We start from the raw sequence: 20,902 nt of genomic DNA on the forward strand, positions 1-20,902 counted from the left end.
AAGTGTAGCTGAAGTGTAGTTTCAGGTGTACAACATAGTGATTCAACATTTATATACATTGCAAAGTGATCACCACTCTAAATCTAGCCACCATCTGTCACCATACAAAGTTGTTGTGTATTATTAATCATTTTCCCTTTGTTGTACATTGCATCCCCAATGGGAAGTTTGTACCTTTTAATCTCCTTCCCCCATTTTGCCCATCCCCCCTATAAAATGCTCAAAATCATACAAAATAATAGGGATCTGGGTAGTATGAATAATGTCCTTTCTCCTCATCCTGAAACTGAAAGGCTTTTCCCCACATTTTGCTTTCCCTCTCCCCACCCAGTCCAACCTTGAGATTAGAGACCTCTTTCCTCTTTCTTGACCCGGGCACATAAAGTTAAAGGAAAGCTTTCTTCAAAATTCAGTGAGATTTCTGGTAGAATAAATTCAGGAGACCTCCCACCCATCTTCTGACCACACATGGTCACCAAAGACGAAATAATTTAGACATCCCAAAGGAGATGACTGTGTGTGTGTGTGTGAGAGAAAGAGAGAGAAACAGACAGAGACAGAGACAGAAATAGAGGAGCTCCTCTATTACCAGGTGAAATGCTATAAAGCAGCCTGCCTTCTGTCTCTGCCCATCCTTTAAAATTCTCCCTCCCACCTACCTGGGAATTCTTTAAGTGGTTTCTATTGGTAATGAAGCAAACAGAATTACTTGCAGTTAATCGTAGAAATAAGCAAATGAAGCAAGGATTTCGTGGGATCAGCCCTGGCCCTTTCTCCTGGGAAAGGTCTGGTAGATTGGGCTTGCAGTGAATGATTGATTATAGTGACATTGCTTCAGTCCACCCTGCATGTCTTGAGGAATGGCCCTTCTACCACTTCCAAGCTCTCTAGAGATATGCAGCTTAGATATTCCTTGGCTCAATTTCCCTTTATTACTGGTTATTAAGCCTTTGACTTGCACTGAGCATGTGCCAAAGCCCTTGGCCCAAACACAGAAATGGTTTTTATTAAACACTAGGAATAAAAATATGCTCATATCACCCATGATAATTTCAAAATGTTCACAAACTTAACGGACCTATTTGCTGTGCATTCCAATTAGCATTTTGTAAATCTGCTCAAGAATTATTTTCACATTTTAGGTGAGACTCCTAAGACCAGGAATGTATTTTCTAATACTGTTCTAGATGTACTCTGGCCCATGAACACACCCAATGCAACAGCAACTCCAAATTTCCAATTGTGCAAATTTCAATTAATGGCAGGTGTGCCATTCTTAATGCAGCTGTTGGTGACCACTTGGTTTCTCACTGTCCTCAGAGCCACCATGGAATTCAGGGTGCACCTTGGGCCCTTTGAAAATCACAACTAGTCCCATCAAAATTCACTGGCTCAAAGGATATTTGTAAGCAAAAGGAATTAAAAATGCTAAATGGTCAATAAAAGCATCAGTTCACTTGGTTAAATGAAGAAAAAGGCAGAAGGCATAGAGACATTCTTTTTCACGTGAAAGATAGCTTCAAGAGAATGAACTAATGTTGCAGCTGTAAATATTTGGGTTGTGCAGGGAGGGTCTTCGCTGTAGCTTAGCTGAGCCTGCACAACCATTCTCTTCCCAACAGTGACCCCTCATGGTCTGTAGTCACTGGGATTCCCTGTCCAGCTGAATAGGATAAAAAAAATCCTCTTTGCTAGTCCAATCAGAGAGAATCTTGTGTAATGTGACCAGCAGTCAGGATGCTTTGATACTACAGTGAGACTTTCATTCCTAATTCTAGTGCCTAATTGGAGAACAAGCTCTCCCAGCCCATAGTCAACCCCACCTATCAACAGACCCAGATTCACTGTGCTGGGTGCTGTGGGGATGCAGAAGGAGGCATCACATGGTATCTGTGCCAAGTAGCTTATAATTTACTTGGAAAGATTAAATAAATAAATAATCAGAAAATCCAGTAAAGGGAAGGCAATAGATCCGAACGCAGCAATATTGGAGTGAATGTGATAGGTAGCGAAGAGTCCCAGGGTGTATAATATTAGACCACTGAGCTATTAAGAAGGGGAGGTGGATAGAATATGTGTCTTAGCTACAACAGGAAGTTCCTGCAGAGGAGGAAAGGGAAATACATTGTGGACAGGCAGAGTGGAGCAAGATTACAAAGGCCTTATCGGCCAGGGTAAGGGGAGGTGGATTTTAATTTTCTCAATCTTTTATGATAATCTGGAACAGGGACTTTATAGGCCAGAAGGGAGCTGCTATGAAATTTACCATGACCTCACACAGAGCACCAGTAGAGGAAATGTAATTAAAGAAGAAGGAATTGAACAGGAAGATTCTTCAAAATCAGAATAATGGCTGCTAGGTAGATAAGAGTGGAAAGTTATAATCATAAAACATAAGCACTGTAAGGATCTCAGAGATAATCTACCAAAGCGTTCATTTTATAGGTCAGGAAACTAAGGCCCGAAAGGAGCCTGTCTGGCCCAAAGTCACATAGCTGGTGATGACAGAGCTGAGATCTCCCAGTATCTTTTTCCAAGAATCCTCCAAGAAAAGAGAGCTTGGCTTTCTGTCCTGGGGTGGCAGATTTCTTGAGATTCTGTTGAGCAGTAGATCTGAGTCCTTAGATGGCACCTCTCAGCTTATGAGACAATGCTGGCAGATCCAAGACGTGAGATGATTAAGAGTGAAGTCACCTTCATGATCCCATTTTACGTCTTGATTTGTTGTAGATGAAGTAGATGAAATCAAGTGCAGATTTGATGCATTCGATATAGATGTTTGGTGATGTGGTAGGAAATAACTTGAGAGAAAAGCAAGACAAGGTTGCCCCTAAAATTAGCAGTAGAAATGGAATAACATAAATTACCCAATTCATACTATAACCTATTCAAATTTTACACAAGAAGAAAAGCAACACTTAAAGAAAAAATATAAACCTAAGTCACTATGGACCTGTGATATAGAAAGGACATGGCAGAGCTCCAGGCTCAGCTCTAGCCGGGACCCACCTGACAGCTGTGTCCTCATGAGCAAATCACCTGCTCTCTCTGTTTTTATCAACTATAAAATGGAGGTAGCATATCTATGTCATGGGATTGTGAGGATTAAATGCAATAATATATTTGAAAGTCCTTTGAACATGTGCCAATTGATGCACAAATATGAGTGATTACAGTGGGTAACCAGCTTCTCTCCTAGAAAGCTACTCTTGTGACCAAATTAACAGCTATCTCCAAGAAAAGAAGTCTACTTAGGTGGAGTCTTGACACTACCTCCAGCAAACACTGTCCTATAATTAAGGCAGGAAGCTCTGTGTGTGTGTGTGTGTGTGTGTGTGTGTGTGTGTGTGCAGATAAACTTCCTCAGTCTCTCTGTCTATATGCAACAATATTCTCATATCGAAACCTTTGCGGAATTCCTCCCCAGAAGTATCTGAAAGGAACAGGATTGTTCTAAATTTAAGCACATGGGTAGCCATTGGAAGCCGCCATTAACCTTTCATTATCATCCCTATAGTTTCCAATTAGACTTCAAAATCCACATTGCTGTAAAAGGCTCACTGACAGCCTGACATCTTGGGATCATACCAGCTTCCTTACCTGGGCTGAGAACCTGTAGCATCCACGCTGACCAGGAGCGTTTACCACACAGGTCATAAATCACATACAGTTGTGTCAATAATGAATTAATCACCCAGCCAATAGGAACGCCATTCCTCTGCTCTCAGTTAAGACATACTCACACCCCACATTTGGTTCCATCAAACCTGATTGATTCATTCTAAACCAGAACCATGGAAAACACTGGGGATACAAAAAAGGGCAAGCCCTGGTCCTGCCACCCAAGTTACAACAGCCTGAAATCTATTCAAATCATTGGAAAACAAAGACTCCAGTCTTCACTAGATAGCATCCAAGGACGGCTGCCATCTATTCTGCCTCTCCCCATGTGCTTCTTCCACCAAGAAGGGGAGGCTATTCCACCTCCTCTCGGGCTGGCCTAGCAACTGAGGTGAACATGACCCTGTGTCAATGTCAGGCCCAGACTAGAAGCTTCCACTTTTCTGCTTTCTGGGGAAGCCATGAAACCCTTTTCTGGGGAAACCATGCTGTAAAGAACCTTAGGCTAGACTTCTGAATGATTAGATGCCAATAATCACCTGTAACTCTTTCTTCCATGGAGAGAAAGAGACCACATGAAGGAAAACCAAGGCACCAGATGTGAGAGTGAAGCCTTCTTGCACCTTCCTATCTAGCAAACAACTGAGTGACTCCAGCAGATATCAGGGCGCAAAAGTATTGCCCAGGCAAGCAATCCCTGCTTAAATTTTTGACTCATAGTATCATGAAAACAAATTATTGTTTTATTGTTGTAAGGCAGCAATATATAGCTGAAAATCAGCAGTGGGAGGATGAACATAGTCAAAACACATATTTAACCTTGTGCAGTGAATGATTTCTGGAAAAAAAATATCACACCACATATCCCTGGTTATTGGGTCATATACCTACACAGCTATTAAATATATAACCCTATATGAGGAACTATGGGGGTTAGGGCCAATCCAAGAGGCACAGGTTGTACCTACGCCAACCCAAGCTGGTACTATCTTAGCCCTTAGATGGTTTTCTATAAGGAAAAGTGTAGGTCTTCTATTTCTTTGGCCCCTTTCTAGTTAAGACTTAGACTTAGTGTGCTGGGCACGTGAGTCACAAGTTAATATGAATGGATTGATTTCCTGAAGTTTAGACCAGATGTCAGTCCCTAGCTTATGACCCTCTCTCCTTCTGAAATCTTTAGCCTTGTCGTATTGAGGTACAGGACTTAAGACTGAATTGGAGCTAATCAGCTAACAAGAGAAAAGTAGCTTTGATTTAACAAAAGAGCCCAAGGTGTAGGAGGGTGGAACGAAAGACCCATCTCTTTGTACTCTTCAGCATACCAATCCTATGTGGGATTACCTCTCCAAAGCTCTTTGGTGGGGACCTGTCTTGTGTCTGAGGGTTTCAAATAAAAGAGTGTTCAGAATGGACTTCTCTATAGCCTTTAATTTCTCCAAATAGGGTCTGCCAGGGTCCCAAGCTTTGCCCAACCTTTAGAGCCAAGCATCAGGATAGTTCACACACTCACTGCTGCAAGGGGCTGTCATTGATCCAGCACTATTCTCTGAAGGAAGACCCTGCCTCCCTGGTTGGTAGGTTTTCCACAAAGATTTTTGTTCAGTGAATCATTGGAAGGCATGATATTGTACATAAGTGGAATTTTCCAGAAATTAAAAAACACAACCCTTCAAAACATGCCTTCTTTTCATTCATCAAGTGTTTATTGAGCACCTGCTGTGTACTAGGGAGTGTGCCAGATACTGGGGATACAGAGGTACAAATCAGAGTTCCTGAACTCAGATGAATCTCATCAATAATAACCATTTGGCAGGGAGGACAATTTTTGTTGGCAATTTTCCTAACAAAGATTATTTCCTCCCTACTTTTATGTAAAGGAGATGCTGAAATTGAATGTAGATTCTTCTCCATAACCCATGATTAAACCGTGAAAAGTCTCATGGGTTCCTGAGTTATGTGAGGCTACTTGCCCTGATATAAAACTGTCCCTCTATTGCTGTGTTTTCATGTTGGGTCTAAAACATTTTTCTCTTTCATTCTATACTGTCAGTCTTACTTCTTCCTCATGCCACTGCCTCTCATAACCCATTTGCAGTTGTGATTCTCCATATCTAGTCTTCTGCAAGCCTTGGCAGCATCTGTAACTAAATGTGTTGAAATCGTGTGTTGAAAGGAGTCAACAACGGGCCGCATGACAGCCTGAGGAGAAAGGTACTTGGACTATACTCACCTCAAAAATTCTGTGAGAAGCTAGGTCAGTTGTTTCGAAGGGTTTTGTTCTTGCACGTGGGGTCCAGAGTCCAAGCTTCTCCTGGTCTGGCCTCTGAATAACTGTGGTGTTGGAATAGCATTAGGGCATTATCCGTGGTGAGATCTTTAGAGATGTTTAGGGTCTTGAGCTGTCATGGGCTTTGGGGCTTCACACCCATCCAGGTGCAGTGAGATTATGCCTCTGCTCTGGGAGGTACTTGGAGTCTAAGGAAGTAAAGCTGCAACTTTGGACCTGGGAGAGACCTTCAGAGTTCACTTTGCATGTATTCCTTCTATGACTTCCACCCTCTACTCCTCCTCACTGCACATTATCCCCTTATGAGACATTACTGATGTTGAAGGGATAATTCTACAGCTCAGTGGCAAGTCTCAGAAATAGGGTACTGAGGCCCAAAGAATAACTAAACTAGTTCAAGCATCCAAATTTATAGATAGGAAGAAAAAAGAGAGAGAGAGAAGTCCAGACAGGTGTGTTGACTTACCCAGGATAGAAATGCGGGTGAGTCAGAACTCAAACTCAGCCCAGTGGTTTTTTTCATTGTACATATATCTTAGTCAGTTCAAGCTACTGTAATAGAATACCATAGACTGGGGTGCTCAACCAACAAACATTTATTTCTCACAGTTCTGGAGGCCAAATCCTACATCACAGGGCCAGCACGTTTGGGTTCTTGATGAAAGCCCTCTTCCTGGTTCACAGATCAGCATCTTCCTATTGGGGCAGAAAGATCATCTCTTTTGTGTCTCCTCTTATAAAAGCACTCATCCCGTTCATGAGGGCTTCACCCTCAGGACCCAGTTACCTCCCAAAGGCCACACCTCCTAATACCATCACATTGGGGGTTAGGATTGCAACAGAGGAGTTTTGGGAAAGACACAAACATTTGGTCTATAACACCTTGTAATACAGCTTGTTGAGCTTCTGCATTTTATTTCACCGCAAACACTTGTGATGAAGACCTTGTAAATTTAACCCTTTAGTTGATTGATTAATTAATAATAGTAAAGATGTTCATGTTCTTTACACATACTTATAAGTGTCTGTAAAATGGGAGAGTTGGACTAGATGAACTCTAATGTTCCTTAAGATATGCTGCCACAAATGATAGCATTTCAAGTGTCAAAGGAACTTTGGAGTTCATCTGGTCCGACTTTTCCATTTTACAAATACCTGTTTTAGTCAAGCAAGGGATAAATAGGGCCTACATGGAGGATTTGTGATCTGGACGAAGGGTTGAAAATGGAGCAGAAGCTTGTAAAATTACAGATTTAGGAACCTCAGAGATCACTAGTCCTACCTTGCATTAGCTGAAGGGTGACCTGAGATTAGACAGGCAAACTGGCTAGTTCATGGTCAGTTAATGGCAGAGCTGGTTCCTAATTCCTGGCACCCTTATTCTCAGCCCTATGTGTCTGGCACCACAGGACATCTTTGCAGCCATTGACAGGAAGAAAAAAATATATTCTCCAAAGATTACTATATTGCAAAATCTCAGCTCTCTGGAATTCTCAGGAAATGAGGCATTCTGGTTAAGTGAACTAGCTAGTTAATGAGACCCAAGGTCTGTTCCATGTCTGTAATCCTTGCCTACTTTCCCATGTGCTATGATATCTGATCCTTCACCAAGAGGCAACCAGAAAGCTCTTCCTGTTTCTGCTCTGGCTTTTGGAAATCTTTCCAAAATGTCAGGTTCCCATTTTTCTTTTTATACTGAGTCAAGTTTAGTGAACATCACTGGGCCTTTGTTTGCTGATGAAGGATCTTGCTAGCACTATATAACACTTGCTATTAGTGACAAGGCTGGGATAGATTATTTTACACACTTCCATTATTTCTGACAACTTTTCCAACTTAAGCTGAATGTGACAAATAGACCAAGATTTTGTTGAAAATGTAATTTGTTTCTACCTTTTTCTAGTCTGCAGTTTATGTGATGGGAATAAAAGGTAAGAAATGAAGATTTGTTGGATTCCCAAGTACATAGGTTCAGTTCCTTTGTGACATTCTCACTGAATCCCCCTTACCACACTGTGAGGTTGGTATTTCCACCTTCGTTTCTCAGATGAGGACTCTGAACCTTGGGGAGATTCAATAACTTGCCCACAATTGTACAAAACGATGGGCCTAGGATTTGAACCTAGATCTTGATCTGTGGTTAGCAATGACTATGCAAGGGCATATACCTCTAACCGCTTGACTTAAAGCAAAAGCCCTAGTGTGAGCTAGTCCTATTTGGAGGCAAAATGGAAACATTTGGTGGCTCTTCATCTTTTAGGGGTCACTTTTCCTGCCTGGGCCTCAGTTTCCTCATTTGTAAAATAGAAAAGGATTGAGAAAACCAGAACACACTTACTGAACAGTTTATATCAACCAGCATGAATGCCTTTTCTTCTTTACCACAGCTGGACTTACAACTATGGGCAACAAAAGAAACCTATCCATTTCTTATCATTTGATGACATTTAATCAGAGTGACAACATGGCAATGAATGAGCAATTCAGAAAATGGATAAGATGGATGGTCTATGTTTTCCCAAGTGAATAGAATACATACTAAATATGAATAAAGAAGCCATACATTCTAGAGTTTAATCTTTAAATACTGGAATGCTAAGAGCGTTGACCTCCTTCTTTGTAAGCTGTCCAACAGGGCTTCTTGGAATACATGAGATTCATTATATTGTGTGTGAGAGAGAAAGACTGTGGCAAATCAAAGATGGTGTGTTCTAATGTCTGTTAGTGCTGAGAGAAAGCAGGACCAGGATGGTCTTGACGAAGGCATGGAGTGTGTGTTGGTATCCTAGAACTACCATAACAAAGAAATACAAACTAGGTAGCTTAAAACAGCAGAAAGTTGTTCTCTCAGTTTGGGAAGCTAAGCCTTGAAATCCAGGTGTTGGCACAGGCAGTTCCTTCTGGGGCTCTGGGAGAGAATCCATTCCATGCCCCTCTCCTAGCTTCTAGTGATGGCCAGCAATCCTTGGCACTCTTGGACTTATAGATAAATCATTTCAGTCTCTGCCTCTGTCCTCACACGTGATTTTCCATGTGTGTCCCTTCTTCTTCTTAAGAGGATAGTTAGTCATATTGGATTAAGGTCATACTTTTCCAGTATGACTGCATCTTAACTTAGTTAATTATATCTGCCACAATTTTATCTCCAAATAACTTAGCAACCGAAAAGCACCTTCATGTAGTCCCATGACTTTCAAGGTCAAGAATCTGGGAGCAGCTTAGTGGGATTGCAGTCAGGCTGCTAGCCAGAAGCTTCAGTTCCCTGACACTTGGGCCTGCCTATAGGAGCTGCTCACACAACATGGTGACTTACTACCCCAGAGCAAGAAATTCGAGAGGGAAGGGGAGGGAAAAAGAAGAAGCTGCAGTCTTTTTTATAACCTAATCTCCAAAGAGACATACCACACTCCAGATGCATGCCATGAGTCACAAACACTAACCCCAGTGCTTTAGGGGCAGGGGGTGGTACAGCGATGTGGCTAGCAGGAGAGGGAGAGCATTGGGGTCATCTTAGATTCTGGTTACCTTATTATTTAAAGCCATGGGACAGGGGCGCCTGGGTGGCTCAGTGGGTTAAGCTGCTGCCTTCGGCTCAGGTCATGATCTCAGGGTCCTGGGATCGAGTCCTGCATCGGGCTCTCTGCTCAGCAGGGAGCCTGCTTCCCTCTCACTCTCTCTGCCTGCCTCTCCATCTACTTGTGATCTCTCTCTGTCAAATAAATAAAATCGTTTTAAAAAAAAAAAAAGTAAAGCCATGGGACAGAAATATCACCAAAGACCCCTCTCCACTTCCTTTTTCCCTTCTTTTATCCTTTCTTCCCCTCCCTGTCTTCCTTCCTGCCCCATCCTGGTGACCACCTCCCATGCAGCAGGCCTGTGTAAAGCCACCGGGGTCAGAGATAGCCTAAATGCAGACTTGATCCCTGAGGAGCTGTCAGGGGTGATGAGGCAGCCAGGCAAGTGAACACCATCCATGCGCCATCTTCTCCCACAGCTGGGCAGACAAGGTGCCCCAGGGGCTCATAAGAAGAGGCAGGGGACTCTACGTAGATGTGGGCATCCGAGGAAACTTCACTACAGAACTTGGAGCCATTGACGGGCGACTCTGTCTACAACAGCTGGAAACAGTTTCAGGGAGACTGTTGGAGAGCAAGAATGAGAGGACAGTTGGACTTGTGGGGAAGATGGAATCAAGACCATCCCACCTGTCCTGGGCTGGTGTACTGTCTGTGAATTGCAGTTCCTCCCTTGCTTCTAGAAACCCTCCTGCCAGGACATGGATGCTCTCTGCCATCAGATAGGGCACCTCAGCAGGACAGGCAGAGGGAGTCTGCTAGGCCAAGAACTGGGTGCATCTCTGCACAGGTGGGAACTGGAATGGTCTCAGAGCTGAGGGTGAGATCAAATCGAGACTCTGCCTCTATCCCCGCGGCAGCCAGCCCTGCTGGAGGCCAGCCAGGCAGCCCCATCGATCCCAGACCATGCAGGAGAGCCTTTGAAATACGGCTGCCTCTTCCTGGGTCTGCTCCCCGTGCCCCCGTGGTGTCATTTCCAAATCCATTACATTCCAATGGCTTTGGGATCTTTTAATTACATGTGACGAAGCCCTGCCGTTGCTGGAATTAGATGGCCTGTGTTGACGATTTATAGGCCTCAGCTTTCACGCAAGCAAGCTAATAAATAACATGAAATGGGCCCTTCAGTATTAAAAACTTCAGAGCTACCCACTAAGCCATGACAGAAAGAAAAAAAAAATGAAAGGGTAAAAAAATAAAAACACAGTAATGTCTGTGTCTCATGTATTTAAAATACTGTATGTGAAACAGGGAATGTCAAAAATATGGGGTGCTGAGCAATAGGCAACTCATAAAATTTTATCTCTGGTATGAGGATTTCCAACCACTTAATGAGGCCTTTCCTTCTTCTTCTTTTTTTTTTTTTTTTCTTTCTTAAATCCTGGGTAATTCATGCCTGATGAGGTGATGGAGAGGGCAGATTGGCTGGCACACCCATTTTTGTGTCCCCAGATTTAATGGCAAGGTAAGGCCCGCGGGGTGAAGCAGTCTCCAGCCCCCTGCTCCCCATCTGGACTCCCCTTCTGGCCCCCTTGACCAGCTTCCTTCCCTTCCTCAGACATATGCTCATGCTGGGCTCCAGAGCTGGGATGATCTCCCCAATCTTTTCCAGTCCAGCCACATTTTCTGACCTCCCCCAGTGCCCAAAGGCCTCCCCTGGCTTCATGGACATCCAAACACACCTCATTCAGGGGTAGTCAGAGGCTGGCTCAGCGAGTTGCTAGGCCTGGTGGTGCTCACAGGCCTTAGCTGTCCTGCCAGTGAGGGGGCTCCCTGCGCACCGGGGGCCAGATGTCTGACTTCCTTTCTTTTCCCCTTCGGCACCTGGCACAGGGCTGAGCGCTTGGCCCACGCTTTACAAGTTAGTGGGATTAAGACGCTGAGAATCAGGAATTGTGTTGGGTTGTAGTCCAGAGAGGCAAGAGAGAGCATGTGGGGAAGATGACAAGAGGGGAGGGATGGGGCCAGAGGAGAAGGAGAAACATCTCATGTCAGCCCTTTGGTTTAGAAGGAACTGGAGCTCAGAATCCCTCAAGCACGGTGGGGCCTCCTCGCGGGACAACAATACAAATGGGGATCAAAGACCACTGAGATCCAAGGCCATTCTGGGAGTGAGGGTGTTTTGTGCCCCTTGACAGCGGGAGTCTATGGTCTTCTTACCAGAGTTCTGCCTCTCCCACAATGCAGCTGTGTGTGTGTCTGTGTGTCCCTAGCTCTCATCTGCTTCCACTATCAACAGCCCTATAAGCCCAATTCGGAGATCATTTTGGCCCACTGAAGTCACACTGCCCCTTAAGCAAATCTCTCAAACCAAGACCTGCTCGGAAGCACCTGGCCAGCCTGGAGATAGACTGCCGGGATCAGGTGCCCACCGTAGTCAAGTCACCCAGCTCTGACGGACAGGCTTCTGGGCACCAGCTTAGCTGCTCAGGTAAAAAATGGAGCAGATCTGTGGCTGTGGGGAAGCTGAGGAAGGACAGGTTTTCTCAGAGCTTCTAATACAGAAGAGGTATACTTGGGCCTTAAATGTTGGTTCGTATGTAAATAGATAGAGATCACTCCAAACCTGAGACAGTGACTGACTTAAGAGCTTGATCTAATGTTGTCGAGTAGCCTTCAGATGTCTATGCCTTATGGATAAAATAAGATCGAGATTTTCAAATCTGAAAGAAGGGGAGAGAATTGGCAGTGGGCACAGAGTCGGGTGGGACTGTGTGAGGTCATCAGTGTGAGGTCATCAGGCTGTCTGCTCTGCCTATGGCTAAGGCTTCCCGAAGTATAATCTCTATATGGACAGGAAGCAAGGGCACCACACTGCTGTGTCCCCAGCAGGAACAGGGTCTTACACAAAATAGATACTTTTTACTGTTAAGTGAATTAATAATGTTGAAAAGCAGAGACCTCTTCCTGAGAGCAGACTAACTCCTTTGACAGACATTATAAGGTGCATTTATCCCAGAGGCTTGTTAGATAAAAGAGAAAAGGGGCTTTTGTTTTGGGTCCCCCAGGCATCAACAGTCAGAAAGCCTCACTTGGGTTTTCAGCTCAGTTGCCTGAAATATCTTCCAGGACTATCACAAACGTGTATTTCTCTGCTTAATAATAACTTTCTAGTCTCTGTGGGCTCGGAAATCTCAGAGGGCATGGCTGAGAACTGCCGTGAGTGGCTCTGAAAGTCCCATGGGAACCTAGAGTGGATGGTCCAGGCCAAAATATTGTCACCAAGGACTGCTTCTTCTGAAGGATGGGCAAGGGAAGCAGAATCGAGCTAACTCAGTAATGCCAGTGTCTCAAGCGCAGAGGGTATTAGAGTGGAATTAGGTGAAAGAACAGAGAAATGAGGAAGTTGGATTTAAGACGCAGAAAATAATGTGCAATGGGAAACTTCTGGGTGATTTGTGTATTTTCTTTTTTTCCCATGAACTTCCTGCAGCAGATAAACAATAATAGTATCCATAAAGATGTATCTTATGTTATACAAGAGAAAAAAGAATTCTTGAAATAGTAAGTAAAAACTGAATTCCATTTTCCCTCTGACTTACATTACTAGGTCTCACAGAATCAGGGAAGTATAGTCTAGTAGATCTAGAAGGTACCCTAGAGGTTTAACTCAAAACTCCTACTTTATACAGAGGTAGCATATGACACTGCAGGGTTTCTTAACAAATGTAAAAACGTGAAAGTGGGGTTTCTGCAGTGACAGGGAGGCTGGGCTGATCAGTATCAGCCATTTGCTCACTGTACTGCCCGGGGCTGGGGGGGGGGGGGTTGGGTGTGGCCCTAGACCCCGGGGTGTTGTTTATTTAATATTAGCCAAGACTTACTTAATATGTAATTATTCTCTATTTATTATTTAACATTGTTTAATATTTGTTTTTAAATTGACACTTTTCTAAAAAAATTAGCCTTATCCTAGAAAATACCTACAGTAGCAGGTTTTTATAAAGATGAAAGATACATAGAAATACACATACATATATTATGTCTGTAATATATTTTAAAATACTATTATTAATTTTACATTATATACATCCAGACATACTTTAGAAATATTGAGGGTTTCATTCCTGACCATTGCAATAAAGCAAATATCGCAATACAATAAGTCAAATAAATGTTTTGGTTTTCCAGTGGATATAAAAGCTACGTTTACAATATAGTATAGTCTATTAAGTGTGCAATAGCATTATGTATAAAAAATGTACATGCTTTCATTTAAAAATACTTTGGCTACAAAATGCTAACCATCATCTGAGTTTTCAGAGAGGTGCAATCACCGATCACAGATCACCATGACAAATATAATAATAACCTCTCCTTTTAGTCTTCTTACTTTCCATAAACAGCTTTTATGAAAATGGTAGCATGATTTCTGTTTTCACTTAATAGGTCATGAGCATATGTCCATGTGACTACACTATAACAAGTATGATAATGAATAATATGATAATAATTTGATATATTGCGAGAATTACCAAAATGCCACAGAGACAGAAAGTGAGCGAATACAGTTGGAAAACTGGCGCATATAGACTTGCTTAATGCAGGGCTGCCACGTAGCTCCAATTTGTAAAAAAAAAAAAAAAAAATGCTGTATCTGAGGAGCACAATAAAGTAAAGCCCAATAAAATGAGGTGCACATCAAAATAAATATATAAACATCAAAACATATACATTGAAACAATTCAGTGTTCATTCATGGATGGCCTGCGGTCATCTTGCATCTACTGGTGGTATAGACTTGCCCTTTGGAAGTAAAAGGACTGGGTGATTTTGAGGGCCCCTTCTATTTTAAGATTCTCTGATTTCAGAAAACAGGTTTAGTTCTGTGAGTATTGGCCACATCTGGAACCTCTTTCTCTTTTCTTCTTCGCCTCCCTAAATCATGGCCCTGCTCAAATCTCATCTCCTCTGTGAAGGCTTCTGAGCAGCCCATGCTACCCTCCAATTCTCTTCCTAAGATAGTGCCACTGAGATATAATCATGGAACTCTCCTTCTTGTCTCGTCAATTACTGTATGACTAGTAAATGTGATGTCTCTCTCCCATTCATTAATAAGCTTCTGTATGACTCGTACGACTTTTTTTTTTAAGATTTTATTTATTTATTTGACAGACAGAGATCACAAGTAGGCAGAGAAGCAGGCAGAGAGAGAGAGTGGAGGAAGCAGGCTCCCTGCTGAGCAGAGAGCCCGATGCGGGGCTTGATCCCAGGACGCCGAGATCATGACCTGAGCCGAAGGCAGAGGCTTTAACCCACTGAACCACCCAGGCGCCCCTGACTCATACGACTTTGATCTATCTTTGTATTTGTGCCTAATAGTGGCTTACTCATAATTGCTCTAAGCTTCTTTTTTTAACTGAACACAAACAAAACAAAATTTGGGGTACAATATATGGCTACGGTAAAAATAACTTAGAAAAGACAAAAGAGCAAAAAAAAATAAAAAAGCTTTAACCTGCTATGATTCCCTTCCCAGCAAAACCAGTTTATCCATTTGGTTATATATCCTTTTAGTCTTCTAACTATCCATATAAAAATGATAATTTTTTTTTACCTTTTTCTAATTATCATGCACATGATAAACCTGTGATGTTTATCAGAAATGTCATTTTTAGCAGTGACATAATAACTTACTATGGGTCACAAACTCAGTGACTCTCAAGTGAAAAACCACCACCCAAAGACATTCCTTTTATGTATAGCATAGTGTTGACTTACCCAACATTTATAAAGAATATGTTAGAGGCTCCTGGAGGGCTCAGTCAATTAAGTATCTCCCTTTGGCTCAGGTCATGGTCTCAGGTCCTGCGATTCACCCCTGCTTCTCACTCTGTGCTCAGTGGGGAGTGTGCTATTCCCTCTCTCTCTGTCTGCTCATCCTTGCTCTCTCTCTCTCTGCCTCTCTCTCTCATGCTGTCTTTTTTGTTTGTTTGTTTGTTTGTTTGTTTACAGCATAACAGTGTTCATTGTTTTGGCATCACACCCAGTGCTCCATGCAGTACATGCCCTCCCTATTACCCACCACCTGGTTCCTCAACCTCCCACCCCCACGCCCCTTCAAACCCTCTGGTTGTTTTTCAGAGTCCATAGTCTCTCATGGTTCATCTCCCCTTCCATTTTCCCTCAACTCCCTCTCCTCTCCATCTCCCCATGTCCTCCATGTTATTTGTTATGCTCCACAAATAAGTGAGACCATATGATACTTGACTCTCTCTGCTTGACTTATTTCACTCAGCATAATCTCTTCCAGTCCCGTCCATGTTGCTACAAAAGTTGGGTATTCCTCCTTTCTGATGGAGGCATAATACTCCATCGTGTATATGTACCACATCTTCCTTATCCATTCATCCGTTGAAGGGCATCTTGGTTCTTTCCACAGTTTGGCGACCGTAGCCATTGCTGCAATAAACATTGGGGTACAGATGGCCCTTCTTTTCACTACATCTGTATCTTTGGGGTAAAAACCCAGCAGTGCAATTGCAGGGTCATAGGGAAGCTCTATTCTTAATTTCTTCAGGAATCTCCACGCTGTTCTCCAAAGTGGCTGCACTAACTTGCATTCCCACCAACAGTGTAAGAGGGTTCCCCTTTCTCCACATCCTCTCCAGCACACGTTGTTTCCTGTCTTGCTAATTTTGGCCATTCTAACTGGTGTCAGGTGGTATCTCAATGTTGTTTTAATTTGAATCTCCTTGATGGCTAGTGATGATGAACATTTTTTCATGTGTCTGATAGCCATTTGTATGTCTTTGTTGGAGAAGTGTCTGTTCATATCTTCTGCCCATTTTTTGACATGATTATCTGTTTTGTGTGTGTTGAGTTTAAGAAGTTCTTTATAGATCCTGGATATCAACCTTTTGTCTGTACTGTCATTTGCAAATATCTTCTCCCATTCCGTGGGTTGCCTTTTTGTTTTGTTGACTGTTTCCTTTGCTGTGCAGAAGAAGAAGAAGCTTTTGATCTTGATGAAGTCCCAAAAGTTCATTTTCGCTTTTGTTTCCTTGGCCTTTGGAGACATATCTTGAAAGAAGTTGCTGTGGCTGATATCGAAGAGGTTACTGCCTATGTTCTCCTCTAGGATTCTGATAGATTCCTGTCTCACGTTGAGGTCTTTTATCCATTTCGAGTTTATCTTTGTGTACGATGTAAGAGAATGGTCAAGTTTCATTCTTCTACATATCGCTGTCCAGTTTTCCCAGCACCATTTATTGAAGAGACTGTCTTTTTTCCATTGTATATTTTTTCCTGTTTTGTCGAAGATTATTTCACCATAGAGTTGAGGGTCCATATCTGGACTCTCCACTCTGTTCCACTGGTCTATGTGTCTGTTTTTATGCCAGTACCACGCTGTCTTGGTGATCACAGCTTTGTAGTAAAGCTTGAAATCGGGTAACGTGATGCCGCCAGTTTTGTTTTTGTTTTTCAATATTTCCTTAGCAATTCGGGGTCTCTTCTGATTCCATACAAATTTTAGGATTATTTGCTCCAGCTCTTTGAAAAATACCGGTGGAATTTTGATCGGAATGGCATTAAAAGTATAGATTGCTCTAGGCAGTATAGACATTTTAACAATGTTTATTCTTCCAATCCAAGAGCATGGAACAGTCTTCCATATTTTTGTGTCTTCTTCAGTTTCTTTCATGAGTGTTCTGTAGTTCCTCGAGTACAGGTCCTTTACCTCTTTGGTTAGGTTTATTCCCAGGTATCTTATGGTTCTTGGTGCTATAGTAAATGGAATCGATTCTCTAATTTCCCTTTCTGTATTTTCATTGTTAGTGTATAAGAAAGCCACTGATTTCTGTACATTGACTTTGTATCCTGCCATGTTACTGAATTGCTGTATGAGTTCTAGTAGTTTGGGGGTGGAGTCTTTGGGGTTTTCCATATAAAGAACCATGTCATCTGTGAAGAGAGAGAGTTTGACTTCTTCCTTGCCAATTTGGATACCTTTTATTTCTCTTTGTTGTCTGATTGCCGTTGCTAGAACTTCTAATACTATGTTGAACAAGAGTGGTGAGAGTGGGCATCAATAAACCACTGGCCACACTAATCCAAAAGAAAAGAGAGAAAGCCCAAATTAATAAAATTATGAATGAAAAGGGAGAGATCACAACTAACACCAAGGAAATAGAAACAATCATCAGAAATTATTACCAACAGTATGCCAATAAGCTAAGCAACCTAGATGAAATGGATGCATTCCTGGAAAACTACAAACTCCCAAAATTGAACCAGGAAGAAATTGACAACCTGAATAGACTGATATCTAGTAATGAGATTGAAGCAGTGATCAAAAACCTCCCAAAAAACAAGAGCCCAGGACCTGACGGATTCCCTGGGGAATTCTACTAAACTTTCAAAGAAGAAATAACACCAATTCTCCTGAAGCTGTTCCAAAAAATTGAAGCAGAAAGAATACTTCCAGACTCTTTTTATGAAGCCAGCATGACCCTGATCCCCAAACCAGGCAAAGATCCTACCAAAAAGGAGAATTTCAGACCAATATCACTGATGAATATGGATGCAAAGATTCTCAACAAGATCCTAGCAAACAGGATCCAGCAGCACATTAAAAAGATTATCCACCATGACCAGGTGGGATTCATCCCTGGGTTGCAAGGTTGGTTCAACATTCGCAAATCAATCAATGTGATAGAACAAATCAATAAGAGAAGAGAGAAGAACCACATGGTCCTCTCAATTGATGCAGAAAAAGCATTTGACAAAATCCAGCATCCGTTCCTGATGAAAACGCTTCAAAGTATAGGGATAGAGGGAACATTCCTGAACTTCATAAAATCTATCTATGAAAGACCCACAGCAAATATCATCCTCAATGGGAAAAAGCTTGCAGCCTTCCCGTTGAGATTAGGAACACGACAAGGATGCCCACTCTCATGCTGTCTTTCAAAAAATAAATAAAATCTTAAAAAAGAACATGTTAGAATCAGTTGCCAGTATCTGAATATTGGGAGACTTCACATAAAAGTCCATAATTTCTGCTCTTCTTTAAAAAATGGTAATATCATGAGGAAGTGGAGATGCAACATCGGAGGGTTAAGGGGGTAGGAGAAGAATAAATGAAAGAAGATGGGATTAGGAGGGAGACAAACCATAAATGACTCTTAATCTCACAAACCAAACTGAGGGTTGCTGGGGGGAGGGGGTTGGGAGAGGGGGTGGGGTTATGGACATTGGGGAGGGTATGTGCTATGGTGAGTGCTGTGAAGTATGTAAACCTGGCAATTCACAGACCTATACCCCTGGGGATAAAAATACATTATATTTTTATTAAAAAAAAAAAAAATATATATATATATAAATGGTAATATCACATTCCCATCAGGCTGCATAGGGGTGCTGTGTGGAAGCTGATTTCTTTATATGGAGTTTGTGTTTTCTCTTTGCCTCAGTCCACACTATGCCCTATGGCATCCCTGAAACTAATGTTAAGGGTCAGTTGCTATTTATCAGACTCATAGGCTGATTTTCTTTTCTACAGTCCAGAGAAAAGTGAAATTTTTCTTGTACTCATATGTCTATCAAAAGCTAAGCCAAAACAGAAAATTTAAAAGGCAGTTGAGTGAACATATTTCCACAATTTCCAAACTGTGTGTCAAGGAACTCCAGGGTGCCACAGTGAACCTACCAGGGTAGTACAAGGTGTTTTAAATTACTGAATAACACACCATTATCCTCAGAACTGTCAGACACTACACAAACTACCAACCTGAGGGAATTCGGAGATTCAATATTATATCATGCTACATATATATGATATCATATCTTTGCAAAACTGGTTTTTCATTGGTTGATGTATTAAAAAGAAAGTAACAGGGGCACCTGGTGGCTCAGTCAGTTAAGCATCTTCCTTCAGCACAGGTCATGATCTCAGGGTCCTGAGATCAAGTCCCACATTGGGCTTCCTGCTCAGCAGGGAATCTGTTTCTCCCTCTGTCCTTCCCTCTGCTCATGCTCGCTCTCTCTCTCAAATAAATAAAATCTTCAAGCAAAAAGAAAGTACCATACAAAAATCAGTATGGAACAGGAAATGAGGGTGGATATATCCAATCTGATTCCAAGGTTTGACTAATTGCACAATGGCCAACATGTGCACATATTCTATTAGTAAATATTTATGATTATTTAAGAATGAATTATATATTTTTTCTTTCAACTTATCTGTAAAAATTTTTTTCAAGCAGTTACTAAGTTGTTAGGAAATAAAGACTTACGAGTTTATTTGGACATATATACTTAATAAACCTAACTACGTGTCATCTATTTTGGCTTAGAGTGCTGTAAAAATATTACTGAGACAAAGTTTGGGGACCTTTGGCACATTCCTTGTGCATCTAAGACACAGCGCTAACTGGTTTCCCTCCAGCCCACAGGACTGTGTCGCTAGATACATCTAATGCCTATCCCCTATCCCTGAGACATTTATGTTGCTTTTTACTGTTTAACAAACAAAGAGGAGCATCTTCATAGCTAATATTCCCATACAGTCAAGAATGTCTTCTTAGAATAATCTCCTCGAAAAAGAACTGCTGAGTTAGATTAGCCAGACATTTAAGGCTTTTGAAATTATTTCTGGGTTTACTCAGCTTCATTTGAGAATCCCCAAGACAAAGAAAACTGTCTGACACCCAAATTATGCTGAATATGTAGGAACTGAATTGAATGGAGTCGAATCACATCGAAGTGAACCAAATCGAACTGAATCTCTAAAAGTACTCATGCCTTTACTTTTCTTTGCCTGATGTTGCCTCTACCTCTGACACAGGCTCTGGAAGCAGCAGTCCACATCCCAGGAACAGAGGAGCTCTTGCTATGGGAAAGGAGCCTGTGCATGGGTTCTTTTACTAAAGAATCTTTTCTGAGCCCTAAAGGCCAAAGAGCTTAATAGTTAAGCAGGACTGAATCCAGATTGATTTCAGATCCGCCCTTGACTAGCTGATTACTTTAAGCACATCACCTAACCACTGTACCTCAGTTCCCTCAGCTCTACAATGGGAATCATAATAGAATGTGCCTCAGGGTCTTGTGATAAAGATAAAACTGAGATCATCTACATAAACACTTTGCACAGTGCCTGGCACATAGTAAGCTCTCCATGATAGCCATTCGTTTTATTTGTTCTCCTGGAAGCTTCTAGATGTCCTCATAGGAAGATCCACCTGGATTTTCCTTCCTTTCTGCAGGCTGCTTGCTATGGCTGCTGGCTAGAGGCATAAGGAAGACACCCATCCATGCCCAGCCTTCTTACCCCAGAAACTAATCCATTTCCCATCGTGGTCCCTGGATCCCTTTGAACCTACCTGAGCAAGAGGTGCTTTCTAACTCCTTTCTAATTAGGGTTCAGGCCAGGAGGCCCAGGGCTTCTTCCTGTCCCAGGTAAGGGCAGCTACCAGAG

Source organism: Meles meles, chromosome 12, assembly GCF_922984935.1.
Source record: "Meles meles chromosome 12, mMelMel3.1 paternal haplotype, whole genome shotgun sequence".
NCBI lineage: Eukaryota > Metazoa > Chordata > Mammalia > Carnivora > Mustelidae > Meles > Meles meles.